Below are 12,210 nucleotides of genomic sequence, written 5' to 3'. Positions count from 1 at the left end.
TTTTTAAATGGCTGCACACTAATACTAGATGTAGGGGTACAAACTGGGGCAAACAGCCAAGTAGGGGTTCAGTGGGGAGGGAGTGGGAAGTTGCTACAGGATAGGTTTTGGCTGGGGTATCTGGGTGTGGAATCTGGTATGACAAACACAAATGAAGAGTGAAGGTTTGAATACACCACACGCTTGTTCTCCACGCTTCTCCAGTCATCATTAACACAGCAGTTTCTAAAGACAGAGTGCCATGCCCTTTGGACACTTCAAATAGCAGGTCTAGATTCAGGCATTTCCATTTCGGGGCCTATATGTTGTGTCACTATACTTATTTATTAGGATTTACTTACTGCCTTTTTGAAGGAATTCACTCAAGGCAGTGTACAGCAAGAATTCAAACCATAAGCAGAAGGACGGTTTGAAGGTGAAGAAGTTACTGGATCAGTATTTAGGAGGGATTTTATAATTTGAAATTGTTTTCTTGTATCTGCCATTTAGAGCCGCCCAGTCTCCCAGTCTCATAAGGTCCTTCTGTAATTTTTCACAATGCTCTCACGAGTTAATGACTTTGAATAACTTTGTGTCAAAAGCAAATTTAATTAACTCGCTAGTTACTCCCATCTCTAAATCATTTATAAATATACTAGTAAAAAAGGCCCGTTTCTGACACAAATGAAACGGGCGCTAGCAAGGTTTTCCTCGGAGTGTGTATGTTTGGGAGAGTGTATGTGAGAGTGACTGTTTGAGAGTCAGAGTGAAAGTGTGAGTCCAATCCATGCTCCTCTGTCACCTGGCCCCTCCATTCATCCCTATCCAGCAATTCCCCTCTTCCTGAGTCCTGCCCTTCCAATCCATGCCCATCCATGCTCCTTTGTCACCTGCCCCCTCCATTCATCCCTATCCAGCAATTCCCATCTCTCCCTGAGGCCTGCCCTGCAATCCATATCCATCCATGCCCATCTGTCCCTTCCATTCATCCCTATCCAGCAATTCCCCTCTCCCTGAGTCCTGCCCTTCCATGCTCCTTTGTCACCTGGCCCCTCCATTCATCCCTATCCAGCAATTTCCCTCTCTCCTTGAGGTCTGCCCTCCCAATCCATGGCCATCCATGTTTCTCTGTCACCTGCCCCCTCCATTCATCCCTATCCAGCATTTCCCCTCTCTGCCTGAGGCCTGCCCTGCAATCCATATCCATCCATGCCCATCTGTCCCCTCCATTCATCCTTTTCCAGCAATTCCCCTCTCTCCCTGAGCCCTGCCCTCCCAATCCATGGCCATCCATGTTTCTCTGTCACCTGCCCCCTCCATTCATCCCTATCCAGCATTTCCCCTCTCTGCCTGAGGCCTGCCCTGCAATCCATATCCATCCATGCCCATCTGTCCCCTCCATTCATCCCTATCCAGCAATTCCCCTCTCCCTGAGTCCTGCCCTTCCAATCCATGCTCCTCTGTCACCTGGCCCCTCCATTTTTCCCTATCCAGCATTTCCCCTCTCTGCCTGAGGCCTGCCCTGCAATCCATATCCATCCATGCCCATGTGTCCCCTCTATTCATCCCTATCCAGCAATTTCCCTCTCTCCCTGAGTCCTGCCCTCCCAATCCATGGCCATCCATGTTTCTCTGTCACCTGCCCCCTCCATTCATCCCTATCCAGCATTTCCCCTCTCTGCCTGAGGCCTGCCCTGCAATCCATATCCATCCATGCCCATCTGTCCCCTGCCCCCTCCATTCATCCTTTTCCAGCAATTCCCCTCTCTCCCTGAGCCCTGCCCTCCCAATCCATGCCCATCCATGTTTCTCTGTCACCTGCCCCCTCCATTCATCCCTATCCAGCATTTCCCCTCTCTGCCTGAGGCCTGCCCTGCAATCCATATCCATCCATGCCCATCTGTCCCCTCCATTCATCCCTATCCAGCAATTCCCCTCTCCCGGAGTCCTGCCCTTCCAATCCATGCTCCTCTGTCACCTGGCCCCTCCATTTTCCCTATCCAGCATTTCCCCTCTCTGCCTGAGGCCTGCCCTGCAATCCATATCCATCCATGCCCATCTGTCCCCTCCATTCATCCCTATCCAGCAATTCCCCTCTCCCTGAGTCCTGCCCTTCCAATCCATGGCCATCCATGCTCCTCTGTCACCTGGCCCCTCCATTTTTCCCTATCCAGCAATTGCCCTCTCTCCCTGAGGCCTTCCCTGCAATCCATATCCATCCATGCCCATGTGTCCCCTCTATTCATCCCTATCCAGCAATTCCCCTCTCTCCCTGAGCCCTGCCCTCCCAATCCATGCCCATCCATGCTCCTCTGTCCCCTGCCCGCCCTCCTCCATTCATCCTTTTCCAGCAAGTCCCCTCCTCTCCCTTCCATGACCCCCCCTCGCATCCATGCTCCTCTCTCTCCCATGTGGCAGCCTGGGCCGGCCTCTCTTCCCCCCCCCCCCTTCGCATCCCATGCTGTGGTTTCTCCCCTGCCCTCCCGCTCCCATTGTTGTAGTTTACTGACCACCCTCTCTTCTCTCCCCCCAACATGCGTTTTTTTTTTTCTTCTTGTTTTTAATTTACCTCCGTGGCGGTTCCGGCAGCGAAGCGTCAGGGAAGGAGGCGGCGCTCCCGACGTCTAGGTTTCCCTTCGCTGTGTTCCGCCTTCTTTTGACGTCATCCTTGACGTCAGAAGAAGGCGGAACACAGCGAAGGGAAGGCTAGACGTCGAGAGCGCCGCCTCCTTCCCTGACGAGCGATGCGATTGGTTGTGTCATAGCTCCGCCCTCGACATCATGTTTGACCGCGTGGGCGGGGCAGACACAATGCGATCTCACCCCCTTCACTTTGCTAAGAGAGGCTTCAATAGAACGTTGGAGGTGCGTTTTATATAGAGAGATATAAAAGCAGCGGTCCTACACAGACCCCCTGAGGAACCCCACTAACTACCCTTCTTCATTGTGAATACTGCCCATTTAACCCCACTCTTTGTTTCCTATCCTTCAACCAGTTTTTAATCCAAATAAGGACATTTCCTCCTATCCCATGACCCTCCAATGTAGCCTTTCATGAGGTACCTTGTCAAACGCCTTTTGAAAATCCAGATACACAATATCAACTGGCTCCCCTTTGTTTACTCCTTCAAAGAATTGAAGTAAATTGGTCAGGCAAGATTTCCCCACACAAAAGCTGTGCTGACTTGGTCTCAGTAATCCATGTCCTTGGATGTGCTCTGTAATTTGGTTTTTAATAATAGCCTCTACCATTTTTCCCGGCACAGATGTCAGACTCACCGATCTATAATTTCCCGATCATTTATAAATATGTTAAAAAGCAGCGGTCCCAGCACAGAGCCCTGGGGAACCCCACTAACTACCCTTCTCCACTGAGAATACTGTCCACTTAACCGTACTCTCTGTTTTCTATCTTTTAACCAGTTTTTAATCCACAATAGAACACTACTAGACCTAGCATGCAAAAACAGAGGAAAGGAATGGTATGTAGTAGTAGCCATATAACTCACTATCTTTCCCCCTGAAACAACTTAATAGGATTCTGCAGCTTTGAGTGTGCAATCAAGTGGCTCAAAGAATATATCCAGAGTCTTCTTATTGTATTCTCCTCTATTGTAACCAAGTGTAAAATGGTTTGTTCAGTTTTAAATGTTTAAAGATTACGTACATACACTTTAAGCAAGCAAATGAATATACATTAACAAATAAAACCTTAGGACAAACTTGCCTGGCGTTTTGTCTTGTATTAAGACCTGTCCAATGCCTGATGGACAAGAATGCACATATGAATTATTGCAGAGCTGTAGGGTACAGCATTACTTGATATTATAAAACTGGTTTTGCTTTATAATGCTGGATTTTGTTAGAATGTGGAGAAGAAACCAGTAAGATAAAGATCTCATTTACATTAAAAAAAAAAATGAGAGAGTATCGTACTTTTATTTTCTTACCTCAGCATAGATGGATAATACTGACCCGCTAATCATTTAAGGAAAAACAGAAGTTAAAGCAAACTTCGGCAGTTTTTCTTTTCTTTTCCTATAATGCAGCCAGTGAAAGCTAGAACCAGGAGGACTGTAAAGCGGTGACACTGAATAACAAAGCGTGCTGCAACTAGGACAAGAAGATTAGTTCCTTGCTAAGGACTGACGGGGCACTTTTAAAAGGAACACCTCTGACAGAAAACAGTATTAAAAAAAAAAACAAACAAACAAACCGCTGCCTGTCCCTGAGTAGGAGTGAGCGACTCCTATGACAGAGGAGGAGGAACGCTTCAGAGAATAGGGAAGCGTTGCGCGCAAAAAGATTGCCATGGTAATGTAAGCCCGGAAGAGAAGAGAACTGAAAGAAGTAGCATAGAGAAACTTCAGGAGAAAAGTGTCCTGTACCTATGTTCCCAAGTTTAAATCGCAAACACGAGGTGATTGTAATGGGTGGTGCTAGGGAAGCTAATTCCAAATCAGGGACAATTTGTGTAAGTCTTAGGACCACTTATTTTGCTTTGACTGCAGCTGCTCTTTTTTTGATGCTGGAAACAAACCTTGCCAACAAGCAAACACATTCCAGATCTATATAGAAAATCTATCACAGTAATAGAAATTGAAACTGAAATGCAAGACTACAGATATGCACATTTCCCAAAGCTGACATGTTACAGTTCTTAAATTTAGAAAAAAAAAAACCCTCATTTTTCTAACATTGTTGTCGCAGCATTGCTTTGGGCCCTGTTCTGCTTTTCAATTTTTTTTTACTTTCTTTCCAAGGTCCAAACACCCTTTTGACATTTCTTCTCTCTATGACCACCATCCATCTTTACTCTGCCTTTCTTATCCATCCCATCCATCATCTCCCCTCTGTGTCCCTATCCTTATTCTCCCCTTCGTCCCACACCCAGCTGCACAGTACCTTGATCCAGTGGCGGGGCGGTCCGCCCCAGGGGCACGCTGCTGGAGGGTGTGTAGAAGCAGCTATGCGGCTGCGCCCAGCAGGTAACAATGCACCCGGGGGGGGGGGGGGAGAGGATGCCCGCTGCACTGGTGGGGGGGGGGTGTACGCAGCAGCGATCCGCCCCGGGTGGCAGCCGACCAAGGATTGCCACTGCCTTGATTCCCCAAGAAAGCCAGATTTTACAAACAGTGAAAAATCAATCATATAAATGACAAGTGACCGACTCACCTGCAAATGCGCAGTAGAGACTTCCCTCTCTGTTCCACCCTTGCGTCAAGACGTGATGATGTCAGAGGGCGGAACAGAGAGGGAAACGGACGCTGTCGCTGGAGCCTGGAGACAAAGCAATATCGCCGGCGCACCAACCTCCCCCCCCCCATCTCCGACTTTGCCGCCACCGCTCCCACCCCCCTCCGCGGGCCCCCTGCACTGACATGACAGCGCCTCTCACCTCCGTATGGAAGCGCTGCAGGCAGCAACAAAGCGATCTGCTGCTGCCTGCAGTGCTTTCACATGGAGGGGAGAGGTGCTCTCATGTCAGTGCACGGGGCCCGGCACGGAGGGGGGAGGGTGCGGCAGCGAGGAGGGTAGCTGGACATGGGGGGAGGGCAGGGGGGAAAGAGGAGGGTTGCTGGACATGGGGAGAGAGCAGGGCAGAAAGGAGGGGGGAGGCCAAGGGGAAGAGGAGGGTTGCTGGACATGGGGGGAGGGCAGGGGAGAGAGGAGGGTTGCTGGACATGGTGGGAGGGCATGGGAGAGAGCAGGGTTGGTGGACGGGGGGGGGGGGGGGTGGAAGGCCAAAGGAAAGAGGCGGGTGGCTGGATATGGGGGAGGGCAGGGGATAGAGGATGGTTGGTGGACAGGGGGGGGGGAGCCAGGGGATACAGGAGGGCTGCTGGACATGGGGGGGGGCAGGGGAGAGAGCAGGGGTTGCGGACATGGATCGGGGGAGGGGAGGGCAGGGGAGAGAGGAGGTTTGCTGGACATGGATGGATCGAGGTGAGAATTATTACATTTTGCAAAACACAAATCTCACCGTTTTAACGGGCTTAACGGCTAGTATTGGTAAAGAACAGAAATGCATTTTCTTCTGTAGTCTAAATACAAATTAGAAAAGATGTACCTTTCAAAAAAGCAAACATTCATAAGCGCATGTCCCCCTCATCTTTTTCATCCCCTTGTATCTATGTGATTGCATTTCCCCCTTCTCTCTTACCTTTCCTCCCCTTCATGTACAGTATGTCCCTCTCTCCCCTCCCCTCCCTTCCCTCCCATCCATGACCAGCTTGCCCCCCTTCTATTCTCCCATCCATGAGCAGCTTGCCCTTTCCCTCCCGGGCCTACTTTGTAGCCCAGGTGGTCTAGTGGCCTCTTCGGGGGAATGAAATAACCCCATTGTTTCCTGCCCGCTGCTGCCGCTTCTTGAAAACGGCTGCAGAGACTTCAAGCAGTGGCCTCGCAAGACTTCCACAAAGTCTCACGAGGCCTCCACTTGAAGCCTCGGCAGCCATTTTCAAGAAGCAGCGGCAGTGGGAAGGTCAGCATCAGTGTGCAGGAAAGAGTGGAATTCTTTCTTGTCCCGAAGAGGCCATTAGACCACCACTGCTGCTGCTTCTCTAAGACCATCAACAGTAAAACAACCTGAAGCAGTGTTAGGGCTGCAGTGCTGTTGGCTCTGCTGTCGGTCCAGTGCCTCAGAACAGGAAGTTGACGTCAGAGGGAATGAGGGACTGGCAGAGCCAACAGTGCACACATGGAGACTGCAGCCCCAAGACTACTTTAGATTGTTGCTGCTACTGGTGGTCTGAAGAAACAGCAGCAGCTGAGTGGGGGGGGGGGGGGGGGGGGGGCGGTGTGTGACAAAGATACAAGAGGAGATTCTGGATTGAGGGTTAGGGAGAGAAAGAGTGGGAAGTGAGAAGAATGCAAATAGGAAAGCCAGGGTGAGGGAAAGAGGTGGAAAGCTTGATGCAGTAAAAAGAGGTAAATATAAGACTGGATAGTAGGAATTAATTAAACCTGGACAGAGAGGCAGAACAATAAATTGAAGAAAGGTGAAAGGAAGAAGAGAGAGAAAATCACAAGAGATGGAGGAATCAGAAACCAGAGCGTGGACTAACACAATTAGAAAATAAAATGACCAGACAGCAAAGATAGAATAAGCAATTTTATTTTCTACTAGTAAAAAAGGCCCGTTCTGACACAAATGAAACGGGGGCTAGCAAGGTTTCCTCGGAGTGTGTATGTTTGGGAGAGTGTATGTGAGAGTGAGTGTTTGAGAGTCAGAGTGAAAGTGTGAGTCCAATCCATGCTCCTCTGTCACCTGGCCCCTCCATTCATCCCTATCCAGCATTCCGCTGTCTCCCTGAGGCCTGCCCTGCAATCCATATGCATCCATGGCCATCTGTCCCCTCCATTCATCCCTATTCAGCAATTCCCCTCTCCCTGAGTCTTGCCCTTCCAATCCATGCCCCTTTTGAAACAGGTGGAAATCAGGAGACGAAAGGCAAATTTTGGTTCCAAACAAGGCAACTTTATTGCTAGCAAGTGAACAGCACCGAGTAGCCTCGGGACACTGTGTGTCATAAATCATCTGACGCTTACATTTATACTTCCCTACTGGGCCTGCGCATTTGGCCCCTTACACGTCATACCTGTCATGCGCAGTAAACATTTGTAGTTCTTACAGTACAAAATTGTAGTCCCAGTACGTACACACGTCATAAACACTGAAATGATACTGGCAAGAAAAAACGAAACTTAGCAGCTTATTCTGTACACACACAATGCTCCTTTCTAGCACAGGAGATAAGGTGCGGCTCAGGAATGCAGGGGGGTGTCAGCACCCTCCAAGGTCGCCTATTCAGATGGCGGTTGCTACGTGCAAGCTGGTCTTGTATAGGCCTTGCAAACTACTGTTACAAGCTATATATCTAATAGCCCTGCATTCTGTCTGTACATAGTAACAGCAAACTTGTCTTGTTAGTAAACAGTAAAACTGGATAAGGCACAAATGTCCAGTGCAGTAATAAGGTGTGGCCCAAACAGCCAAAGCAGAGGTAGAGTGCATAAGTAAAGTCCATCAGTAGGCACAAAACATGAGGTTGTCCTGTTGCTCAGTAGTATTCAGGTAAGTACCGGCGTTCCACTCCTTCATTCCCCCCTTTTGATACTTGAACATCCATTCTGGTGAGAGTATCACCTCCATGAACCCTGAAAAGGAAAGAAAGGACAAGGATAGTTAGCGAGGGAGGCAACAAGCGAGCCCTAAGCCCTTGCGCAGCCGTTGGTTGCTTCGCCGGGGTTGAGACGGAGGGCCCCTAGTGGAATCCCCCCCCCTTTGTAGCCGGTCTTTTGCTGGCACAAGGGTGATGGCCCATTGAGTGACTCAGGGGGTTCAAAGTGCACATCAGCCACAAGGTGCTTCATCGTCAGCTTCATCAGACTGGGGAATGAGGGAGTACATCTGGAGAGCCATAAGTTGGGCAGCAGCACGGCGGTCAGCGATGCTTTCCATGGTGGAGCGGAGACACCTGAAAACTAAGGGGAGAGACAAAGGTATTATTAGGCAAGACAGCAAGAACAGGCCACCCATGACGAGGAGGCCTTGCAGGCTCCCGGAGGTTGGGAGCCAGCTGGTGAGGGAGGAAGTCCAATCCCACGCACTGTTCCAGGTCTGGACGGGGACGTGGGCTAGTTTGACCATCCGGTCAGTTATCTCCCTGATGACATGGCTCTGGTCATCAATCTGTAAGCAGCAATTACTGAGGTTAAACTTGCCACACACCCCGCCCTCCTGGGCTAAGAGGTAGTCAAGAGACAAGCGATTTTGGTAGACGGCGGTAATGAGCTTAGTGTTCTGTCGAGCTAGGATATTGAGGGCCAGGGCAGAATCGTTAGTAAGGATTTCGAGTACGGCCTGTAGGCGAATAATGCGATTCAGCATGTAGATAGGGGTGCGGTACCCGTATGTACCATCTTCAGCCCATGTGGCCGGTCCATAGTAGTGAATGATACGTTCAGGCGGCCACTCGTTGTCCTTCCAGTCTCCAATCTGGACTTTGGGCTTGATGATTGGGAAAGACCGTTTTCGTCGGGTAGGGTTATCAGGCCCCTTTTCCACGTATAGGGGGATTCCCAAGTTTCGCCGACTTGTATGGGCAGAAGGAAAAAACTAGGTCGGACCGTGCCCAAGAGGCAGGTACCGTACCAGCGGGTCGGGAGTTGTTCATAGGCCCTGCGTCCGCAGATATAGTAGTAGCCCGCCGGGGCTACCCACTTGAGGGAGGCGTTCCCTCCGTATGTCCATGTCATGTTCAAGGTGGGTTCTGTCCAGATAGCTCCGGGGCGGGCAGGTTGTCCGTTTGCCACCAGGTCGTCCGGCTGCCATTATACTGAAGAACCCCCGTACAAGCAGAGTCTCCCACTGGTACAGAGTAACGCTTCGATGGCGCTCGACTAGCGCAGAGGGTACCTATGATATTTGTTCTCAGGGCCCATTCGTACGGCTTCGGCCGTTGGGGAAAGGTAATGTTAGTGGTGTTGAGTGCATCCCATGTGTGTTGTCGGATCTCTCTCGCTTCCCAGGGCCATTGTTCACCCATGTCGGTGCCTCCACAGACGAAACAGTTGGCAATTCCGAGGGAGAGGGCGATGTTTCAGCCAAATTGAGGAACATATTTCGGGCTTCTGGGGAAATGGGGAATTTAGTCTCGGTCTGCTCAGCACGAGCAATTTCATCAAATACGTCTTGGTAGCCGACAACAGTAGTCTGGTAGTGCGTAGGAGGCTTCGTTTCGAGACTCTGATATATGGTAATATATGTCAACGGATCCATTCCTCCGCCGTCAATGCCGAGGCCCCACGTTCCTCTCCAGGGCATGTCGTGTCCTCGGATGGGCCAGTCTAGGGACACATAGTTACCAGAACCTCGACGAAATTCGCCCAGGCCGGCGCATCCGGCATATCCTCCTCCCGTATAAGCACATACTCGGTCCCAGCCCGAGGCTCGAGTGTCGCCGGCGCATGGGAGCCACACCCACGGGGAGCAGCATCTCATGTCTGGACTGAAGGGGCAGACATACTTGTGGTCCTTAACGTATGCCTCTCGCCAACTCTGGCTACCACACTTGCGAGACCAAGGGTGCTTGTCCATGGCGGCACAGACGTCGAAGGTGAGGGTTGCTACAGTTTGGATGCCACCGACAAGGATACGAGTAGAATTAATGTAATACAGAATGCCATCTCCCTCGACTCCCGGAGGTCCGGCTACATACGCAGGTAGTCCTACGCTGAGGGTGATATTGTAGTATCTTGGTTTGGTAGGGCTGTGGCAGATAGTGAGATTTCCTGGGAGGCATCTGTGGAACTGTTGGAGGCCATTCGGAGTGATGAGGGCACAAGTCGGGAGAAACTGGCAATCGCCTTCCGGGGGCTGCGTCTGGTGAATGAGGGTAGTGACTAGGTGATATCCTCCCTCTATACGGTGGCGCACGAGGCGCAAACATTCAGTGCAATTCAGGCTCAGGGTGGCAGGATGATAGCTCGGAACTGCACACAGGAGAAGGAAGATGGTCAGCATTATATATGTGGTGGGAGGTATCCGAGCTTTTGCAGCAAGAAGATAATGAGGCCCACGATGAAGGCTGCGATAAAGAGAGAGCAAAAACGCAGTGGGTCCAGAAACTGAGTTCCTGTTGCTGGGCAGGCATGAATCTGGTGGTTCACGTCTTTCTTAGAGTCAGCCGTAATGGAGCGTCAGGATGTTGGTGCGCAGTCCAACGCTTCAGGGTGCTGCTAGTGGGAGCAGCAGGCTTCAATCGGGTCCAATGTATCCACACTGGGCTTCCTGCAATTTTAACAGCGGTGGAGGTCGTTAGGAGAACAAGGGAGGGCCCCTTCCATTTTGGCTTTAGGCAGTCAGATTCATCCCACTCTTTTACCCAGACCTCGTCTCCCACCCTGAACCTGTGCGTAGGATTGGTGAGGACCAAGGGAGCTACTCTTTCAGTGTACTGCTGGATGTCTTGCACTACCTGGTGTAAGGCTCTCATCTGTTTCACTAAGGAACTCTCACCCTGTATCTGCAAGGAGTCGGGAAAGGAGGGTAGTGGTGGTGGCCTAGCATACATCATCTCGTAGGGAGTAAGGCCGGTAGCCTTGGGGGTACACCTAAGATGCAGCAAGGCCAGTGGAAGCAGGTCGGGCCATTTGGCTTTTGCTTCTTGGCATAGCTTGGCTAGCTGGTTCTTCAGGGATCGGTTAGCCCTCTCCACTACTCCACTGCTTTGGGGTCTCCAGGCACAATGCAACTTCCAATCGAGGCCCAGTCTGGTACTGAGCTGTTGTGTTACTTCGCTAGCGAAGGCGGGACCGTTGTCAGAGTTTATTGCTTGGGAGGCCGTATCTGGGTAGGATTTGATGAAGCAGTAGGGAGGTAACTTCTTTAGCCATTTCCGTTCTAGTAGGCTGGGCTTCAATCCATCCGGTGTAGGTACACACGGCGACGAGGATAGCTTTGTAGCCGCGCGCCGGGGGCATGTGTGTGAAGTCAATCTGGCACACGTGGAAAGGGCTGGTGCCTCGGAGAACATGTCCTGGCATAGGGCCGGGCCCCGTTCGAGGGTTGTTCCGGGCACAAGTCGCGCATCGGCTGGAAGCGTTTTTGGTCCACAGGGATAGTTTGTTGATGTAGTAGGTCTTCTCAAGTAAGCGCCCCAGGGCGTCCCTTCCCAGGTGGGTGCGGTCGTGAGCCTCCTTGGCCACCGTCCAGGCCAAGACTTCGGGTATCCATATGCGCCCATCCTGTAGTATCCACCAGCCATTGCGTGACTGTAGACCCTCTTGTTGGGCCCATTCCGTTTCTTGGGGGGTGTAAATAGGGGTCTCCGTAGGGAGCTGGACGACGAGTACGGGGTCAGGAGGGTGAGAGGAGTAGGGGAGCTGACTTGCCCTTTTTGCAGCGTCGTCTGCCCGCTGATTTCCCCGGGCGATAGGGTCCGTTCTTCCAGTGTGGGCCCTGCAGTGCATCACAGCCACCTTCTTCGGCTTCCATACCGACTCGAGTAATTGGCAGATCTCAGCGGCATTTGCAAGTCCTTTCCCTTCAGCTGTCAGAAATCCCCTCTCCTTGTACAAGGCTCCGTGCACCTGGAGGGTGAGGAAAGCGTATTTGGAGTCGGTGTAAATGTTGACAACTTTTCCTTCAGCCCACAGGAGGGCTCTGGTGAGGGCGATTAGCTCCGCTTTCTGGGCTGATGTTCCGGGTGTCAGAGCCATAGCCTC

General features: G+C 51.2%; 1 protein-coding gene across 1 annotated transcript in view; it reads right to left on the bottom strand.

Moving 5' to 3' along the window:
* Positions 1–4,112, bottom strand: part of INO80C (INO80 complex subunit C) — a 54,955-nt gene extending 50,843 nt beyond the window's left edge. Inside the window, exon 1 of the mRNA XM_030190014.1 lies at positions 3,930–4,112. The gene's annotated coding sequence lies outside the window, so the exon portion shown is untranslated. The remainder of the gene's footprint in view (positions 1–3,929) is intronic.
* Between the last annotated feature and the right edge of the window lie 8,098 nt (positions 4,113–12,210).

Source organism: Microcaecilia unicolor, chromosome 1, assembly GCF_901765095.1.
Source record: "Microcaecilia unicolor chromosome 1, aMicUni1.1, whole genome shotgun sequence".
NCBI classification, from domain to species: Eukaryota; Metazoa; Chordata; class Amphibia; order Gymnophiona; family Siphonopidae; genus Microcaecilia; species Microcaecilia unicolor.
This window is presented reverse-complemented; position numbering and strand designations above follow the sequence as displayed.